At 36.9% G+C, this 16,913-nt stretch overlaps 1 long non-coding RNA gene across 1 annotated transcript in view; it reads left to right on the top strand.

The window, feature by feature from the left end:
- The first annotated feature begins 9,756 nt into the window (after positions 1–9,756).
- The window catches only part of LOC140448077 (uncharacterized), a 30,638-nt gene continuing 23,481 nt past the window's right edge, over positions 9,757–16,913 (top strand). Inside the window, exon 1 of the long non-coding RNA XR_011951655.1 lies at positions 9,757–13,228. This is a non-coding gene — a long non-coding RNA (uncharacterized lncRNA). The remainder of the gene's footprint in view (positions 13,229–16,913) is intronic.

Below are 16,913 nucleotides of genomic sequence, written 5' to 3' on the forward strand. Positions count from 1 at the left end.
GTGTGTGTGTGTGTGTGTGTGTGTGTGTGTGTGTGTGTGTGTGTGTGTGGAGAGAGAGAGAGAGAGAGAGAGAGAGTTGGCATTAGACAAAGAATCTTTCTGCCACAGAAAATTGTCATAAGGATGTGTTACGTAAAAATATGAGTCATAGTTTTTAACCTTTAAAACATGTTTTTATTCTAATATGTTGTAGAGATTACGAGAGGCCTCGATTTACCTGAGCGACCTTCCAGAACCAGTGCGAGGGAAATCCAGTTTGCCTTTACCGTTTCGCCATCGAAGGTTTTGGATTTTTCGAGATAACGGCACTGGTATATAATAACGGAACTTTATTTGGAAGGGACAGTTAATTCGGACGACGCGCTCGCGATAAAATGTTACGTTCGCTTTTTAATAAATTATGTATGTTTAGTGAAAATAAATAAATATCAGTCATTGTGCTTTTTAATGAATTAAGATAAGAACAAGACATTATAAATTAAAGACTTAACAATTAATAAATTCACAACAAATGGTGTCAGAAGTGGGATCGAACATAAATTAGACTTATAATAATAATACAAGTGAATATAAAATAAATTGTGAAAATGGCTACGATTTATGAGCTGACAGTGACTAATTTAAGAAGACATCTTGAAGACAGAGAATTAGCTTCTACCGGAAAAAAGGCTGAGTTAGTCCAACGACTAAAGAACGCTTTGCTAGAGGAAGGACTAGATCCAGAGACTTATATATTTGAAGATGCTGTCCTCTCGTCGATTTCGAAAGTTTCCGGCGACATCGCATCATTAGAGAACAAAGTTTCCGACGATATTTCGAAAGTGTCTTCTGATGTAGCCAAAGTATCCGGCGACATCGCTTCTTTAGAAAGCAAAGTTTCTAACGAGATTTCTTCTCTGGAAAGCAAAGTCTCTGCTAACATCTCTTCGGAAATCTCTAAAGTCACTTCTGAGATGTCTGCCCTGGACGATAGAATATCTTCATTAAAAAACCAAGTTGCTGCCGATATGTTAGCCTTCGAAGAAAAGATATGGAAAGAGATGGAAAGGAAGATGGAGGAAACAGGGACAGCAGAGAGAGGTAACAATCCGATTACAGTGGAGATAAAAGAAGACCAGACGAAATTTAAGTTGGAGACACGGCCGAAATTTGAAGGAAGTGGAGGTTCTATTCATGTTAAAGTCCCAACTTTCGACGGAAAATCATCATGGAACAACTACATGAAACAGTTCGAATCAGCCGCAAGAGCAAATGGATGGTCTAAAAAAGAAAAGGCGGTAAACCTGACTATCGCCCTTCGAGGAGATGCCTTAGATGTGCTTCAGACCATAGCCGTAGAGGAGACCGATGATTTCGAACAACTGAAGAAGAGGTTAAATATGCGATATGGCCACGAACATTTGGAGCATGTATATCAGTCACAGCTTAAAAATCGTAGACAGAAGAAAGATGAGGCTCTTCAAGAATATGAGGTAGATATTGCCAGATTAGTACGATATGCTTATCCAACAGCTCCCGAGGACATGATGGAAAAATTGGCCGTTCAAACGTTTATTGATGGTCTTCGTGATCATGAAATGCAGAGAACACTACGATTAGCTCGTCACAAGACGCTGGTTGATGTCCTATCCGCCGCCCTCGAATACGAGTCAGCTACGCAGGCCTCTGGCGGGTACAGTAAAGTTAGGACTGTAAAAGAGGAAGGAGATGAAGATAAACTTGACCAGCTCGTTAATATGATGAAAAGCATGACATACAAGAAAACGAAGACCATCAGATGCTGGAATTGTGGCGAAATAGGACACGTACGAAGCTCCTGTAAGCACCCTAGGTACGACGCAAATCAAGAAACTCACCATCAGGAAAACTAGAACGGGTCAGCCTTAGGGGGGCAGCTTCGACCCAAAACTTTTCCAAAGACCCTCTCATACTAATAGCTTCTTTGAAATGTCGTGAAGATAGTGTATATGTAGATGGAGACATAAATGGTAAAAAGCATACGTTGTTGGTGGATACCGGAGCGACCAGAACCATTATACGCCCGACAGTTATAAACAGCCGAAAGAAACTGTTACCAACGAGGTTACGACTTCGGACCGCTACAGGTGAAAATGCCAACATTCATGGAGAAATCCAGGTACAATTGGGAATTGGGGCAGAAAAGTTTGTCCATACTGTTATAGTTGCTGACATCGAAGAGGATGTTATATTAGGAATGGACGTAATGAATATGCATGGATTCCAATTGGATTTTAAGAATAAGGTAATCAAAGTTGGCAACGAGGAGGTATTTCTCCATCCACATAATGACAACACTGTGCAAGCAGCCATTACAGAAGATACAGTCGTACCTGCGAGAAGCGAAACGATCATAGTAGCGCGACTACAGGGAATTGTAGACGAAGGGAGACCTGTTATGATGGAGCCTTGGAACCACGACGATGAGGTTGGCCGTGGAATCATAATTGGAAAGGAATTGGTGACTTCGGCTAAAGAAATTCCTGTGAGACTTATCAATGTCAACGACTACCCAGTGACCATAAAGAAAGAGACAAAAGTAGGAACTTGTGTACCTGTGACATCCATAATTCGTCAGGCGACAACATCTGATAATTCCAACGACAAATTCGACCAAATGGTTGCAGTTGCAGGACAGTCTCTAAATCAGATGGAGAAAAGGAAATTAAGGGAATTTCTTCGGCAGTATCGTGATATTTTCGTACCGAAAGGAGGAAAGACGGGAAGAACTACCGTTGTTAAGCATAAAATTGATACTGGTAATGCTAAGCCAATTCGTCAAACAGCTCGACGATTACCACAGGCGAAGAGAGAGGAAGCTGAAACGATTGTTCAGGAAATGAAGAAAGACGGGGTGATAGAACCTTCTACGAGTCCATGGGTCTCTCCGGTGGTCCTGGTTAAGAAGAAAGACGGAACGACGAGGTTCTGTGTGGATTACCGTTTGCTGAACAACGTTACCAAGAAAGATAGTTATCCTCTGCCTCGGATCGATGACACATTGGACACATTGGCTGGAAGTAAATTGTTTTCTACTTTAGATTTGAAGTCTGGATACTGGCAGGTAGAAATGGACCCAGTCGATAAAGAAAAGACAGCCTTCACCACAGGATCTGGATTGTGGCAATTCAACGTTATGCCATTTGGACTTTGTAATGCTCCTGCGACATTTGAGAGGCTTATGGAAAATGTGTTGAGAGGGTTATCTTGGAAAACATGCCTGGTTTATTTAGATGACATAATCGTCTTGGGGGAGACATTCGAAGATCATTTGAGGAATTTAGAAAACGTTTTTAATCGACTTAAAGCTGCCCAATTGATGCTAAACCCCAAGAAGTGCCAGCTATTTCAAGGTAAAGTCAATTATCTGGGTCATATAGTCAGTAAAGAAGGAGTGGCCGTGGATAAGGGAAAAATCGATTCCATTAAGGAATGGCCAAAACCAACTGACAAACATCAAGTGAGAAGTTTTCTTGGACTATGTACTTACTACCGGAGGTTTATTAAGAAGTTTGCAGATATCGCTAAGCCATTAACGCGACTTACAGAGGAAGCAAGAGAATACCGCTGGGATATAGACTGCCAAAATGCCTTTGAAACGTTGAAAAAGCATTTAATAACAGCACCAATTTTGGGGTATCCACTGCCAGAAGGAGAGTTCATCCTAGATACGGATGCAAGTAACGTGGGAATTGGAGGAGTGCTGTCTCAGATTCAAGGAGGACAGGAACGAGTCCTCGGATATTTTAGTAAAGTCCTTTCAAAACCTGAGCGGAATTATTGCGTCACGAGAAGAGAACTTCTAGCAGTAGTTAAATCAGTAGAGCACTTCTACCAATACCTCTATGGCAGAAAGTTTCTAATCCGAACCGACCATGCCGCCCTTAAGTGGTTGATGCAGTTTAAGAATCCAGAGGGTCAGATAGCCAGGTGGATCGAACGACTCCAAGAATACGATTTTAAGATTGAGCACCGGGCCGGAGTTAGCCACAGAAACGCTGATTCTCTTTCCAGAAGGCCATGCCCAGCAGAGTGTTCCCACTGCAACAAAACGGAATCCAAGGAAGCAGCAGTGCTAAGAACGACGATTGTCAACGACGACTGGACGCCTACTAAGATAAGGGAAGAACAAGAGAGAGATCCAGTTATACAGAAAATCCGAAAATGGAAAGAGGAAAACCGTCGACCACCTTGGCAGGAAATATCAAACCTATGCTCAGTAGTTAAGACGTATTGGGCCCAGTGGGACTCATTTATCATCGAAGATGGCTTGCTCAAACGAGTCCTGGAAAATGATGACGGTTCAGAGAAGAGAAGACAGTTGGTGATCCCAAAGAGCAGAATAGCCGAAGTACTTCGTCAGTTACACGACAGTCCATCGGGAGGGCATTTTGGTGTAAGGAAAACCCTTCAGCGAATTCGGGAACGGTTTTATTGGATGAACAGTTCCGACGACGTAAAAGACTGGTGTAAGAAATGTACTATTTGTGCTACGAGTAACGGGCCTCACCGGAAAAGGAGAGCTCCTATGAGACAATATAATGTTGGAAGCCCGTTTGAAAGAATAGCTTTGGACATTGCAGGGCCATTTCCAGAAAGTGAAAATGGGGGCAAGTACATGTTGGTAGTAATGGATTACTTCACTAAGTGGGTCGAGATTTACGCACTTCCAGACCAGAAGGCCGCCACCGTTGCAGATAAGTTGATCCAAGAATATATCAGCCGATTTGGAGTGCCTTTGGAGATCCATAGTGACCAAGGCAGGAACTTCGAAAGTGATCTATTCCAAGGAATATGTGATAGACTAGGCATGAAGAAAACAAGAACTACCGCGTATCATCCGCAATCGGATGGTATGGTAGAACGAATGAATAGGACAGTTGGCAAGTATTTGACAAAGATGGTGTCCGATCATCAGCGAGACTGGGACCAATACCTTCCGTTCTTCACAATGGCCTACAGATCTGCTGTTAACGAATCAACGGGCCAGACACCAGCCAGAGTCCTATTCGGACGCGAAATGCGACTACCTTGTGATCTAGAATTTGGGTGTCGACCTGGAGAAGATGTAGCAGGTGAAGATTATGTGATCGAATTACGAAGAAGAATGGACGATGTACATGAGTTGGTCCGTTCCCACCTTCAGATCGCTAGCGACCGAATGAAGAAACGGTACGATACACAAGCCGAAAAGGGTTGTTTTAAGAAGAACGACAAAGTATGGCTGTATAATCCCAAGAAGCGAAAAGGTTGTTCTCCCAAATTGCAGCAGTTTTGGGAAGGTCCATACCTCATCATGGAGAAGATCAACGATGTCATCTACCGAATAAGCAAGATTCCGAGGGGAAAGCCGATGATAGTACACCATAACCGGTTGGCATCTTTCGAAGGTGACCACGACGTAGATGAAGAAGTGGAAGTAAACCAAGTCCAAGATGTGTCTGACCTCACGTTTGAGGAATTCATGGGTGCCTATGGAGGTACCGGTAAAGCGAGACATGGTGTTACCACTGAAGAAAAGCAAGATCTACTCGCGCTCCCCGATGACTACTCGCTGGCCCTTACCATCCCGGCCAGTATCAAAGACGCACCAGGGTTGGCATCCGTCTTTCGAAGGAAGTTTGGTCGAGTTGCAGAACTTCAATGCCAAGTGCCAGCTCCCGGTAAAACCTTGAAACTCCAAGATGCATCACGTTACCTTTTCTACCTGGTAACAAAAGACACTGCCCGTGACCAACCTACCTACCGAGATGTATGGGAAGCCTTACTTCAATTGAGAGGGCACGTACTAGAGTCCGACGTGCAAAAGTTAGCCATGCCAAAGTTGGAGTGCCGCCAATTAGATTGGAGAGTTATCCGAAATATGGTGGAGGAGATCTTTAAAGACACCGAAGTCCAGGTGTTAGTCTGTTGCAATCCGCATAGTTACTGGTGCGGAGAGAAAACCGTCCCTTGTCATTTTTATACAACTGGAAGTTGTAAAAGAGGGTCCAGTTGCCGATACCAGCATACCGTTCCAGTTCTAGTCCCAACAAGGTTCCAGGAGGAACCATCTTTTGAGAGGGGGGCAATGTTACGTAAAAATATGAGTCATAGTTTTTAACCTTTAAAACATGTTTTTATTCTAATATGTTGTAGAGATTACGAGAGGCCTCGATTTACCTGAGCGACCTTCCAGAACCAGTGCGAGGGAAATCCAGTTTGCCTTTACCGTTTCGCCATCGAAGGTTTTGGATTTTTCGAGATAACGGCACTGGTATATAATAACGGAACTTTATTTGGAAGGGACAGTTAATTCGGACGACGCGCTCGCGATAAAATGTTACGTTCGCTTTTTAATAAATTATGTATGTTTAGTGAAAATAAATAAATATCAGTCATTGTGCTTTTTAATGAATTAAGATAAGAACAAGACATTATAAATTAAAGACTTAACAATTAATAAATTCACAACAGATGTTTAAATTTTTATTTTAGATTGAGTAGAATATTATATATAGATTTGTCAGAATAAGATTGCTGATGTTAACTGGTAGGCTAATATTGAGATCGATTAAACCTAAATATAGGCTTGGAGTCTGTTCCATATCATTAAGACCATCGAAAGATAAGTGGTTCAAATCTCCGATAGATTTATTATTACAAGGACAGAAAGGAGTTTCATAGATTCCAATCCTATGCAGATGCTCTAGAAAGAGGCCAAAATGTACTTTATCATAGTTAAAATTAAAATGGGGAATATTTTTTGGTAAGCGTGGATAAATAGAAAAGTAATGGTTTCTTGAAGTCTTTCTCTTTATATTTTGACATCCATCTTCATCTTTCCTTGCCAATACTCCGGATAATAGAAAAAAGATCTTAAAGTAGTCAAATATTTGTAATTTCGGATATCTCAAACTTAGTGACACACCAAGTTAGTGCTTTCTATATAGCAGCAGCCTCAGCTGTAAAAATAGAATAACATTCAGATTCGATATTTCTCAAGATAATTGTTGTTTGAAACAAAAAAAAGCGAAACCAGTACTTTCAACAGTTTTTGATCCATATGTATAAATTATTGTTAAATCTTCCCCTAATTTGCTTAGTATGGATTTAAATATCAGAGTACAGTAAAACGTCTCTTTACCGAAACGGCTGACTGTTTCAATAACTTCGCCAATAAAAAATAAATTTTATCGCAAAACGTTCCGTTTACAGATAAAAGATCCATTAATTTCACTCACTGGTTGATGCCTATGTGTGTTGGGAAATCAAAAAAACCAAGAGCTCTAAAAGATATTTTAAATATGTAAAATCTTTTTTAAAATCAAAAAACCTTCTGATCAAAGCATTGTTGCTTGTTGACAATGCGCCAACTCACTCTCAAAATCTACAAAATGGTGACAATTTTCAGATTTTTGCCACCGAATGTCACGAGCTTAAATCAGCCGTTAGACCAGGGAGTAATGGATACATTATAGAGGAGCATTCTTAAGACATCTGTTATTACAGGAGACGAATGAATGCAAAAGTATTCCCGAAATTCTCAAATCTTTAACAATGAAACATGTTTATTGGTGTGCTGAGCCGGAGGACAAGATTAAATCTTCAACTTTGAAAAAATGCTGGAACAAACTTTTTGATGGGATTTTGATTGACGATCCTGAAGGAGAAAATGGAAAAGAAACGACAGAAGAAATTAAACCTTTAATAAAAAATTTGCCGGGATGTGACGAAATTAACTAAGAAGAGATACGTGAGTGGTTAGCAGCCGATGACGAAAGTGAATTCATCGACCAAGACATCATTGATACGGTTCTTCATCGAGACAACCTGAGCGTATCAGACGACGACACAACAGGCAGCACGAGACCGCCGACGAGATTGTCAATGCCTAAGAGGTAAGAATTTTATACAGTAGGCCTAATTAGTTAGGGACACGACTAGGTTCCTAATTTTTGTTGTCATTGTATAAAGTTTTGTCCTTTTCAGATTGCCTTACGTTTCGTCGAACAATCGATGAGGCAAACTCATGACTTTCTGCCAATGAACGATGGAGAGATATAGCTGCAAAATATCGTTGTGAAACAAAAACGCAAAAGGAAATAGAAGATTTCTTTAAAAAAGCATGTTAAACTTGTTCATTTTCCTTAATTTTATTACTTTATTCTGTATTTACTTATTAGAAAACATTACGAAATCAGCTCATAGTATTTTTTAATACCAATACTTTGACCAAGAATACTATAAAACACAATGTTATTTTTAACCGAAATTCTTGTTATCCGAAACGGCCTCCCCCCCAATTATTTCAGTTAACCGAGGTTTTACTGTAGTTAAAATTGGGGTCTGAATAGGAGGTCATTATAATGGTTGGTTTGTCTATCAGAACTTCAAAGTCTTGTACGTAAAAAGGAAATTTTGGTAGCTGTAATATATAAGATTGAAGAGGAAAGATTCTGCAAGAGGAGGAGAATTTTTTATTCTGCAGTAAGAATTTGTTAAATTTTCTGACAAAAGTAAATTTATTTTGTGAACCATAGTTGCATTAAACGATCTGTATGTTATTATATGTTTGTTGGCTAATATTTGCCTACGTATGTGTAAAGGTGGTTCTTGGGCTTTTGCTAGAACTGCTTGGTTTGGTGAAGACATCATAGCTCCTAGACCAATTTTTATTGATTTAAATTGTATTCTCTCAAGAGTTAATAGATTTGTTTTGCATGTTGAACCGAAAAGAATATAACCATAATCCAGAATGGGTCGTATGTAGGAGCTATAAAACATTAAAGAGATATGTTGAACTGCACCCTACCTTTTTTTAGAAACGAAACGCAGAAGGTTAAATCCCTGCTCGCAGTTTTGTTTTACTATGGCTGTACCACAAGAGTTTTTTATCTAGGATCATGTCGATATACTTATACTTTTCTGCCAAAGGGAAAATATAATCACCTATCTGGCAAGGATATAAAGTTATAACCTGTTATACTGGGCATTTAACAAGTTATACCTGATATTACATGAAAATCGCATCAAGGAATTCTCTGTATAATTAAAAAGGAGAACTGTTTCAACTATAGTTTTTTCTTCTTCTTTCAGTGCCTATTCGTTCCGAATATTGGCAATCATTCTGGCTATAATTATTTTATTGACTGATGCTTTAAATAGATTCGTTGTTGTTGTGGAGAACCATTTCCTCAGGTTCTTCAACCATGATATTCTCCTTCTCCCAATTCCTCGCTTTCCGAATACTTTACCCTGTAGGATTACCTTCAGTAATCTGTATTTAGTGCTGTTTCTCATTATATGTCCGAGATATTCCAACTTTCTCCTTTTAATGGTATACATCACCTCTCTTTCTTTGCCCACTCTTCGTAATACGGTCTCGTTGGTTATCTTGTCTGTCCATGATATCCTTAGAATTCGCCTGTATAGCCACATCTCGAAGGCTTCAAGTTTTTTCTCCATTGCTTCAGTTAGTGTCCAGGATTCAACTCCGTAATACAATATTGAGAAGATATAACATCGTAGGAGCCTTACTTTTATCTCCAGATTAAGATTGTGGCTTTTAAAGAGTTTTTTAACAATAGTTAAAAATCATAAAAATGAAAAGTTCGCGTTTAAACCTGAAATTGGGCGTAATAACATAAGCCATAAAAAAACGTGTGGAATTGGAACTTCTCTTTCTTTTGTTGTCCGTATTGTATGTTTTCACAAAACTATGAGGTTATCAAAATAAAATAGCAGATTAACCTATTTATAAATGGCTTTAATGCAATTATGTACAACATTGACATCTATAACTTAACTAACAAAGAAGGTACTTTATAAATATCTATATATATATATTTAAATAATACCTAATTACAAGATTCAAATAAAGCCTTTTTACATGTCTACATGTTAGATACTTCTTAAAATTCAATCCTTGATCGGGAAATATCAAGTTTATTCAATACCTAAAATTGTTCCGGGATACTAAAAGTTCACTTTATACTTTCCCAGTTTTTCTTTTATCAGAACGGTATTAAATAAACTTTCTATTGAAAATGGTTACAATAAATTGTGCTTACAAATGTAACTTAGCAAAGTTGATAGATATACACTGCTCAGAAAATTAACTAGAACACTTTAATCATGCCCATAACGTTTAAAACTGTTGTAACAATGGACTCGTTAAATCTTAACGTGTAGCGGTACACGAACTGTGGAGTTAGTTGATTTTTTACACATTTACCACATCAAAACTTTTTTGAATACATTTTTTTTGAAGACTAATTAATTTTTGAATAAAATTTATGTTATTTACCATCTTTGAGTCTTAAAAACGAATAAACTGAACACCCTTATGTGTTCGGCACATTTGTCTGCGTAACAACAATAATTATATCTACAAATAAAAACCATACAATTACTCATCCTTGCATATGATTAATTTCATACTGCCATCTTTGTTCGACCGGTACTAATGTGTAGTACTACACTACAAAGAAAGTGTGTAATGATAAGCATCGCCTCTGTTCCGTCAACGCTCCGGATACACGCACTCCCACCACAACTTTCTCTTCCATCGGTGTGCGCTAGAGATGGAAGACCGACGATCGTATAAAACATAAGGCGCCGCACGAGAGAATCGACTTCCATCAGAGTGTTGATCTGATAATTACTCCAATGGCCATAGGATATTGACTGAAGGCCAGTAAAGTGTTGATTAGTTACTTCCCGCTCCTCTCCAGACCGAGTGTTGATCGGCCCGTTCCATCTCTATCCCTCTGACCCGCCCTTTTTTTCTTTATAAATATATTTTTATTTTAATTAAAGCTGAGGTTTAATGAGCTGTTTAGAAGAGCTATCCGCCATAAGCGATTTTACTTAGTAACAAGGCATTTAATCAACAGGAACATTCCACAAAAATGATTATTCTGTTAATTATCTTCATGGCTGATATGAATAATTGAAATATTGGCATTTCTTACCACTCATAAGAAATTAGCGTCAACTTGTATGTTTTATAATCTTAAATTTTCAATTTCGATTCGACAAAAATCAAAAGATGCATAGCGTTGATTCTTCTTAGCTAGTGATTGCCATATGATACAATACTAAATACTAAAGAGAAAAAATATAGATGGACCGTGATATTATGATTGATTCTGCCAGGGGCGGTACGACCGGCTGGCGAAACGTGGCCGGTGCGACCAGCTGGCTGCAACGGCTACGTGCGCGTTGGCTCATTATCTATGTAAAATTGCTCGCAATCCTGGCTGTGGCTGGAGTCGGAGTAGTACGCGTTAGCTCTTACTCCTATAGCAGATTGCAAAGAGATTAAACAGGTAATCATTTTTCTAATACATTTAAGTAATCGAGAAAATTATATTTGCACACATGAATTTACAGGATCGCCATTTTTTGTTTACAACTAAATACAGGGCAACTACAAAATGAACATCAGGGACATAAGTATCAATCCATCCGTGGTATGAGTCAATATAGGCATTTGTTCTAAAATTACGTGCGAACATTTCTAAATTCTCGCACCTTCACAATAGACATATTAACCTCTGCTTTCTCAGAGTCTGTCTCTCATTTTTACATTAACTGGTGGCACCCTAGTCTTCGCCTAATATGCCTTTCTTAATTTTATTCTATTTTTCATTCCATTCATCTAAGCATTCTAATTTAGGCAACATGGTAAATAATAATCTTCTTTAGTTTATGAACTATCTTAGTCTGACGGCACAATGGGCGGAGGTTTTAAAAACCTTTCCAAACATTACTAATTTGTGTGTATTTGTATGTTTGAGGAATAAATGAGAACTTTTGGTTATGAACATGCATTCTGTGCGATTGGTATTATTTGTTGTTCATGAATTTGTGAGGTAAGAATATCAAAGTATTAAGATATTTACTATGAATGTTCATATTTTAAGGTTATGTTATTGTACTAGTAAAATTTATTTTTTTACTGTTTTTTAAGGTATTTTGTTGTTGTTTTCATCAGTTATTTCAAAATAAATCAATAAATCATTGCATTTATTTACGAAGTTGAAAAATAATTAAGTTTTATTCTTTTTTCGTTGCCATTGGTTTTATCCTGTAAAAGACTGAAGATATTCTATAAACATTTCTATCAAATTGCCATAATAAGTGTTTAAAAAAATGTTTTTTTGAATGTTGTAATAGTTTTTGAGTTTATTTCTAAAATCTGGGCATATAATGGCTAGTTAACACGTGTTGAAGATATCCAGTACTACTGCATTTTTCAGTAATGACAACAAAAGTACTATTAACTATTTAAACTACGAGAAAACGAATATATTTAGTCTTTTAGGGAATAAAATTACTAGCACTTCAAAAAAATTAAAACATTAACTTCAATATTTTTTAACTTCATAAATAAATTGAATAATTTTGTAATAACCCCGATAAAAACAACAATAAAATACCTTGAAATACAGTAAAAAATAATTAAAGTTTAACCCATCCAAAACATAACCTTAAAATATGAATATTCATAGTAAATATGTTATTCCTTTGATATTCTTACCTCACAAATTCACGAACAACAAATACCAAACACACAGAATGAATGTTCATAACCAAAAGTCATTATTTATTCTTCAAAAATTAAAAAAAAAAACAATATTTCCAACTTCTTATGGGACAAATAATACACACGAATTAGAAATGATTGGAAAGGTTTTTAAAACCCCGTCCATTGGGACGTCAGAACTTAGGTAGTCTATTGGCCCAAATGACATGAAATTTTGACAGTATGATTTTGAAGGTCAGGACTACGAAATTGTCATATAGAAAATTCATTAGAGTCGGCATCTTATGATTGGGCCCGGGACTTATTGCCAGAAGTATTACTTTCAAGGCATTCTTTTTGAGCCTAAAACTAAGTGAATCAGAACTTTGTGATTTTGATGGTAATTGGGTAACCTTTCAGCAATCACCTTTACTTTCAGCGAAACTAAACCAATAACATCAAATATATACGTCAGACATTATACTCGTAAATATCAAGAAAAGGGGGAGGTTTTGTTGAATTTAAAATAGTTGAGAAGCTACCAATACGAAGTTCTTCAAGTTTGGTTGGATCAAACCAAGTAAGTCATTTGGGCTTAAAGACAAAGACAAATTATAGATTTTTCCAATAAAAGCAATTATGTTAGAAATGGGAATAAAGATATCCATAATAAGTGGAAGCGAGAACTCATCATTGCAGGTTTGTATACTATTTTTAACATCGATACATACTATCTCTAGAATTTATGTTATAGAGCTATTAAAGAATATTCACAAACATTTTTTTTAGTTCAGTTAAACACAATAACGGTTCTTTAAGTATTTATGTATTTTTTCGTTTATCTTTATAATAAATTATATTGTGACTTTTGTAGCTTGTTCTCTGCTATAGAGTCTTCGTCTTATGTCTTCGTGAAACAATCCCATTGTATGCAGATGTCCCTTGACTAGCGCATGTCCAGCAAAGAAATCTCTTATGACTCTGAACATTCTGCGTGTTTTCCTCAGTACTTCAGCCGTATCAGCACATGTACGTCCAATATAAATTTTGACCGGGTATATTATAATACCCCGGAATTATGTAGCTGATGCCATTCTGCAAGTTTATCAACTCTTTCATTACCATGTATTCACTGGAGACTTAGAACTTATATCGGTGTAACAGTGTTATATTTCGCCAGTCTATCTAGTTGTTCTCGACATTCCCATACTAGTCTAGAGTCAACCTTAGGCCTTCTAAGAGCTATCATAACTGCTTGGCTATCTGTGCATATATTGATCTGCTTCACTTAGTTGAGTTTTTGTGATTTAGTAGTTAAATTGGTAATTATTTGAAGGACATACACGTCCTTCAAATCTTTTTAACTGTTTTGGTCATCTGCAATATATTTTTTCTACTGCAACGATCTGCAACTATTTTTCGAATGTCATCGTACCATCGCATTAAAAAACATTGTTTTTTTTTCAGTCCATGATTTCCATTTGTGAATGTTGTCCATCTGTGAATGCTATTTTGCTTTTAGCACTCTTTACAAAATATATTCTATTTTCGTCGGATCCATTAAATTGGTTTCTCTGTCTCGTATGGTTATCCGTTGGGTCGTTGAGTTTAATATTGACTCAGAGCGGTTAAGTATAGAGGAGCTGTATTAGACAGATTATGACTTCATGACTTCAAGGCCTTCAAAACATCGACCTTGACAATATTTTTTGATTGTGTAGTGGGTATCGCACATACCATCATTCATACCAAAGGTAAATGCAGTCACCTCTAAGCGGGTAGGCATAAACTCATTATTATTGTCTGTCTCCGTATTAAGGGCCTGTATTGATCAATTGTCTCGATTGCCTCCCCATTGATTCTGATCCTTGTTGATGTTTTATTTCTTGGGTTTTTAGCATTATTTTTTGCTTTTGTGTAATATTTTATATTTCTTCTAATTTTTCTCAGTTCGTCTAGAATATTATTTAATTCAGTGAAGTTATTTGCAGTTAACATGATATTATCGACGTAATAAGATTAGTTAATTTCTTTCCTTCTATGTGAATAATTTGGGGACTAATGTATCTTATTTTCGTATGCCCTTGTTTATTTTTATAGATTCTGAGTTTCTGTATAATTTAGAGGTAGGTGCTGTAGCTTCTTTGTAAATATTTTTAAATATTTTCTCAGAAATTCGTGTTTCTTGTATCTATCCTGCAGTTTTCAAGATATTTTTTCTGATTTTTTTATTTGTACCGAACAATCATTATGGTGCTAGTTATTAGACACTTTAATATCTTCGCATAATATTCATTCAAATTAAAGAACGTTTGTACCGGTACCGGGCACCGACGAAAACACCGATATATTTTTAAATATCCAAAAGCTTCAAGTAGTTTCAGTCTGAATAAAATGAATACTTTCGGCTAGCATTAAGCGCAAAGAGTAAGTATCGTATCGTATCTAAGTATCGTCCCTAGTTGCTTTAAAAATTTTCGTTTTTGAAGCAATATTTGTCTATCCTTCATTTGGTTATGAATGCTGTTGACAACTATTTAATGTTCTCGCATTATTAGTTTAATCCAGTCGGGTTTGACGAAAAAAGACCCAACCTTGCATGGCCTGCAATGGCCAAATTTTATTATTCTAACCTTTAAGGGGGTCAATAGGAATATAAATTTAAAATCGCAACTGAATTCCGCCGCTGCGTTAGCCACAATCTTGAATTTAAAGGAGAACCGTTTTTGCTGCATATCTCCGCCATTTTCAATTTTTCGACAAAAATGTTAAGAACTGAAATTTTTGCAAATGTGATTTTCCACAATTTGTTCTTTGCAAAATTTTCGTGCGATCGATAGTATCCGAGTTAAGGGGAAATGGTGACAAACATGATTATTGAATTATCCCGTTTATTATTAACTTTACAACATAAATTTACATACGAATAAACAAAAATGGAGAGAAATATATTTTACACAATTTTGATATCTTTCAATTTTTTGCTAAAATCAATATTTAAGGTCGTGCGTATGCACGACAAGGCACGTTTTTATACAAGGCGCAAGCGTAAAACCTTGCGGATATTGGTTTTATACGAATTGTTTTTGTTCAATATCTCGGCCATTTTCAACTTTTGGACAAACTGGTGATGACTTAAGACTTGGTAAGGCTGGAGTATGATATGAATGCCACGGAATGGGGTTGAAAAAACTCCCCGTGGGTTAGAGCCGATCACTACCACTGTAGAACCCGCACTAGAATCGGTACTTAAAACGATTTCCTACAAGTGCAAGACAAATTGCGGCAAAATGTGCGAATGTCGTACAGACGGTCTAAAATGTGCAATTATATGCCAAAGCTGCTATGGTGAGACATGCGATAATGTTGTCCAGCTCAAGAAGTCTCGATGATGATGACATCATCAGAAATCTTGCCAAATCAAATGAATTTATTAAGAAAGATTGCGAAGAGAAAATCGGTTTTTATGTCGCACGACCATCGTCGAAAAAGAAAAAAGTAGAGTAGTACGACAACATATCTCGAAACAAGACATCTGACCGTTCAAACCTTATTATTGTTTTTATACATGACACCATTAATACTTGCAAGAAACGTGTATAAGGAAGAAGCAACAACAAACTTGCAAGCGATGGCACGTGGATTAGGCCTACTGGAGTTACCACGTAAAAAACGGGCCTGAAACTCTACCCCGATGATGGTCTGGAAAAGAGTTTTGAAAATAAGATTTTTATATTTCTCTGCACTTTTACCGCAAGTAAGACCTTCAATATTGGTTATAGCAAAAAATGGAATAGATTAAAATTTTATAAAATATAACTCTCTTCACTTTTGTTTATTACATTCATATAGTTAAGTTAATAATAAACGAGATAGTTCAATAATTAAATCGGAAAATATCGGCCGCAAGAAAAAATATGCACGGGAAATTGTAGCAAATGGGCATTTGCAACAATTTCTGTTGTTACAATTTTGTCGAAAAGTTAAAAATGGCGGAGATATTGAGCAAAAACTGTTCTCCTTTAAATTCAAGATGGCGGCAGCACAATTCAATCGCCATTTTTAATTTAGGTACACTAAAATTGACCCTCCTAAAGGCTAGAACAAGAAAAATTGTGATAGATCGCCATGCAAATGACATCCCGACTGGTCTGGTTTACACATTGGGTCTTTTGGGATACCTTTCTGTATTAGTCTTTATATTGCTTATACTGAACTAAATTGATGATTTATGAAGAATTTCTACTATTTACATGTTGAGGTCTTTATGTAGAATCAAGGGCTCAGGATTCTATAAAAAGGAGCCTCAAATAATTTATTAAAACATGCATTTCTATCTTCTAAACTTGCCACACCTAACTTATCCCTATTAAATATATAATGT

Source organism: Diabrotica undecimpunctata, chromosome 8 (genome assembly GCF_040954645.1).
Source record: "Diabrotica undecimpunctata isolate CICGRU chromosome 8, icDiaUnde3, whole genome shotgun sequence".
In the NCBI taxonomy this organism is placed as follows: domain Eukaryota; kingdom Metazoa; phylum Arthropoda; class Insecta; order Coleoptera; family Chrysomelidae; genus Diabrotica; species Diabrotica undecimpunctata.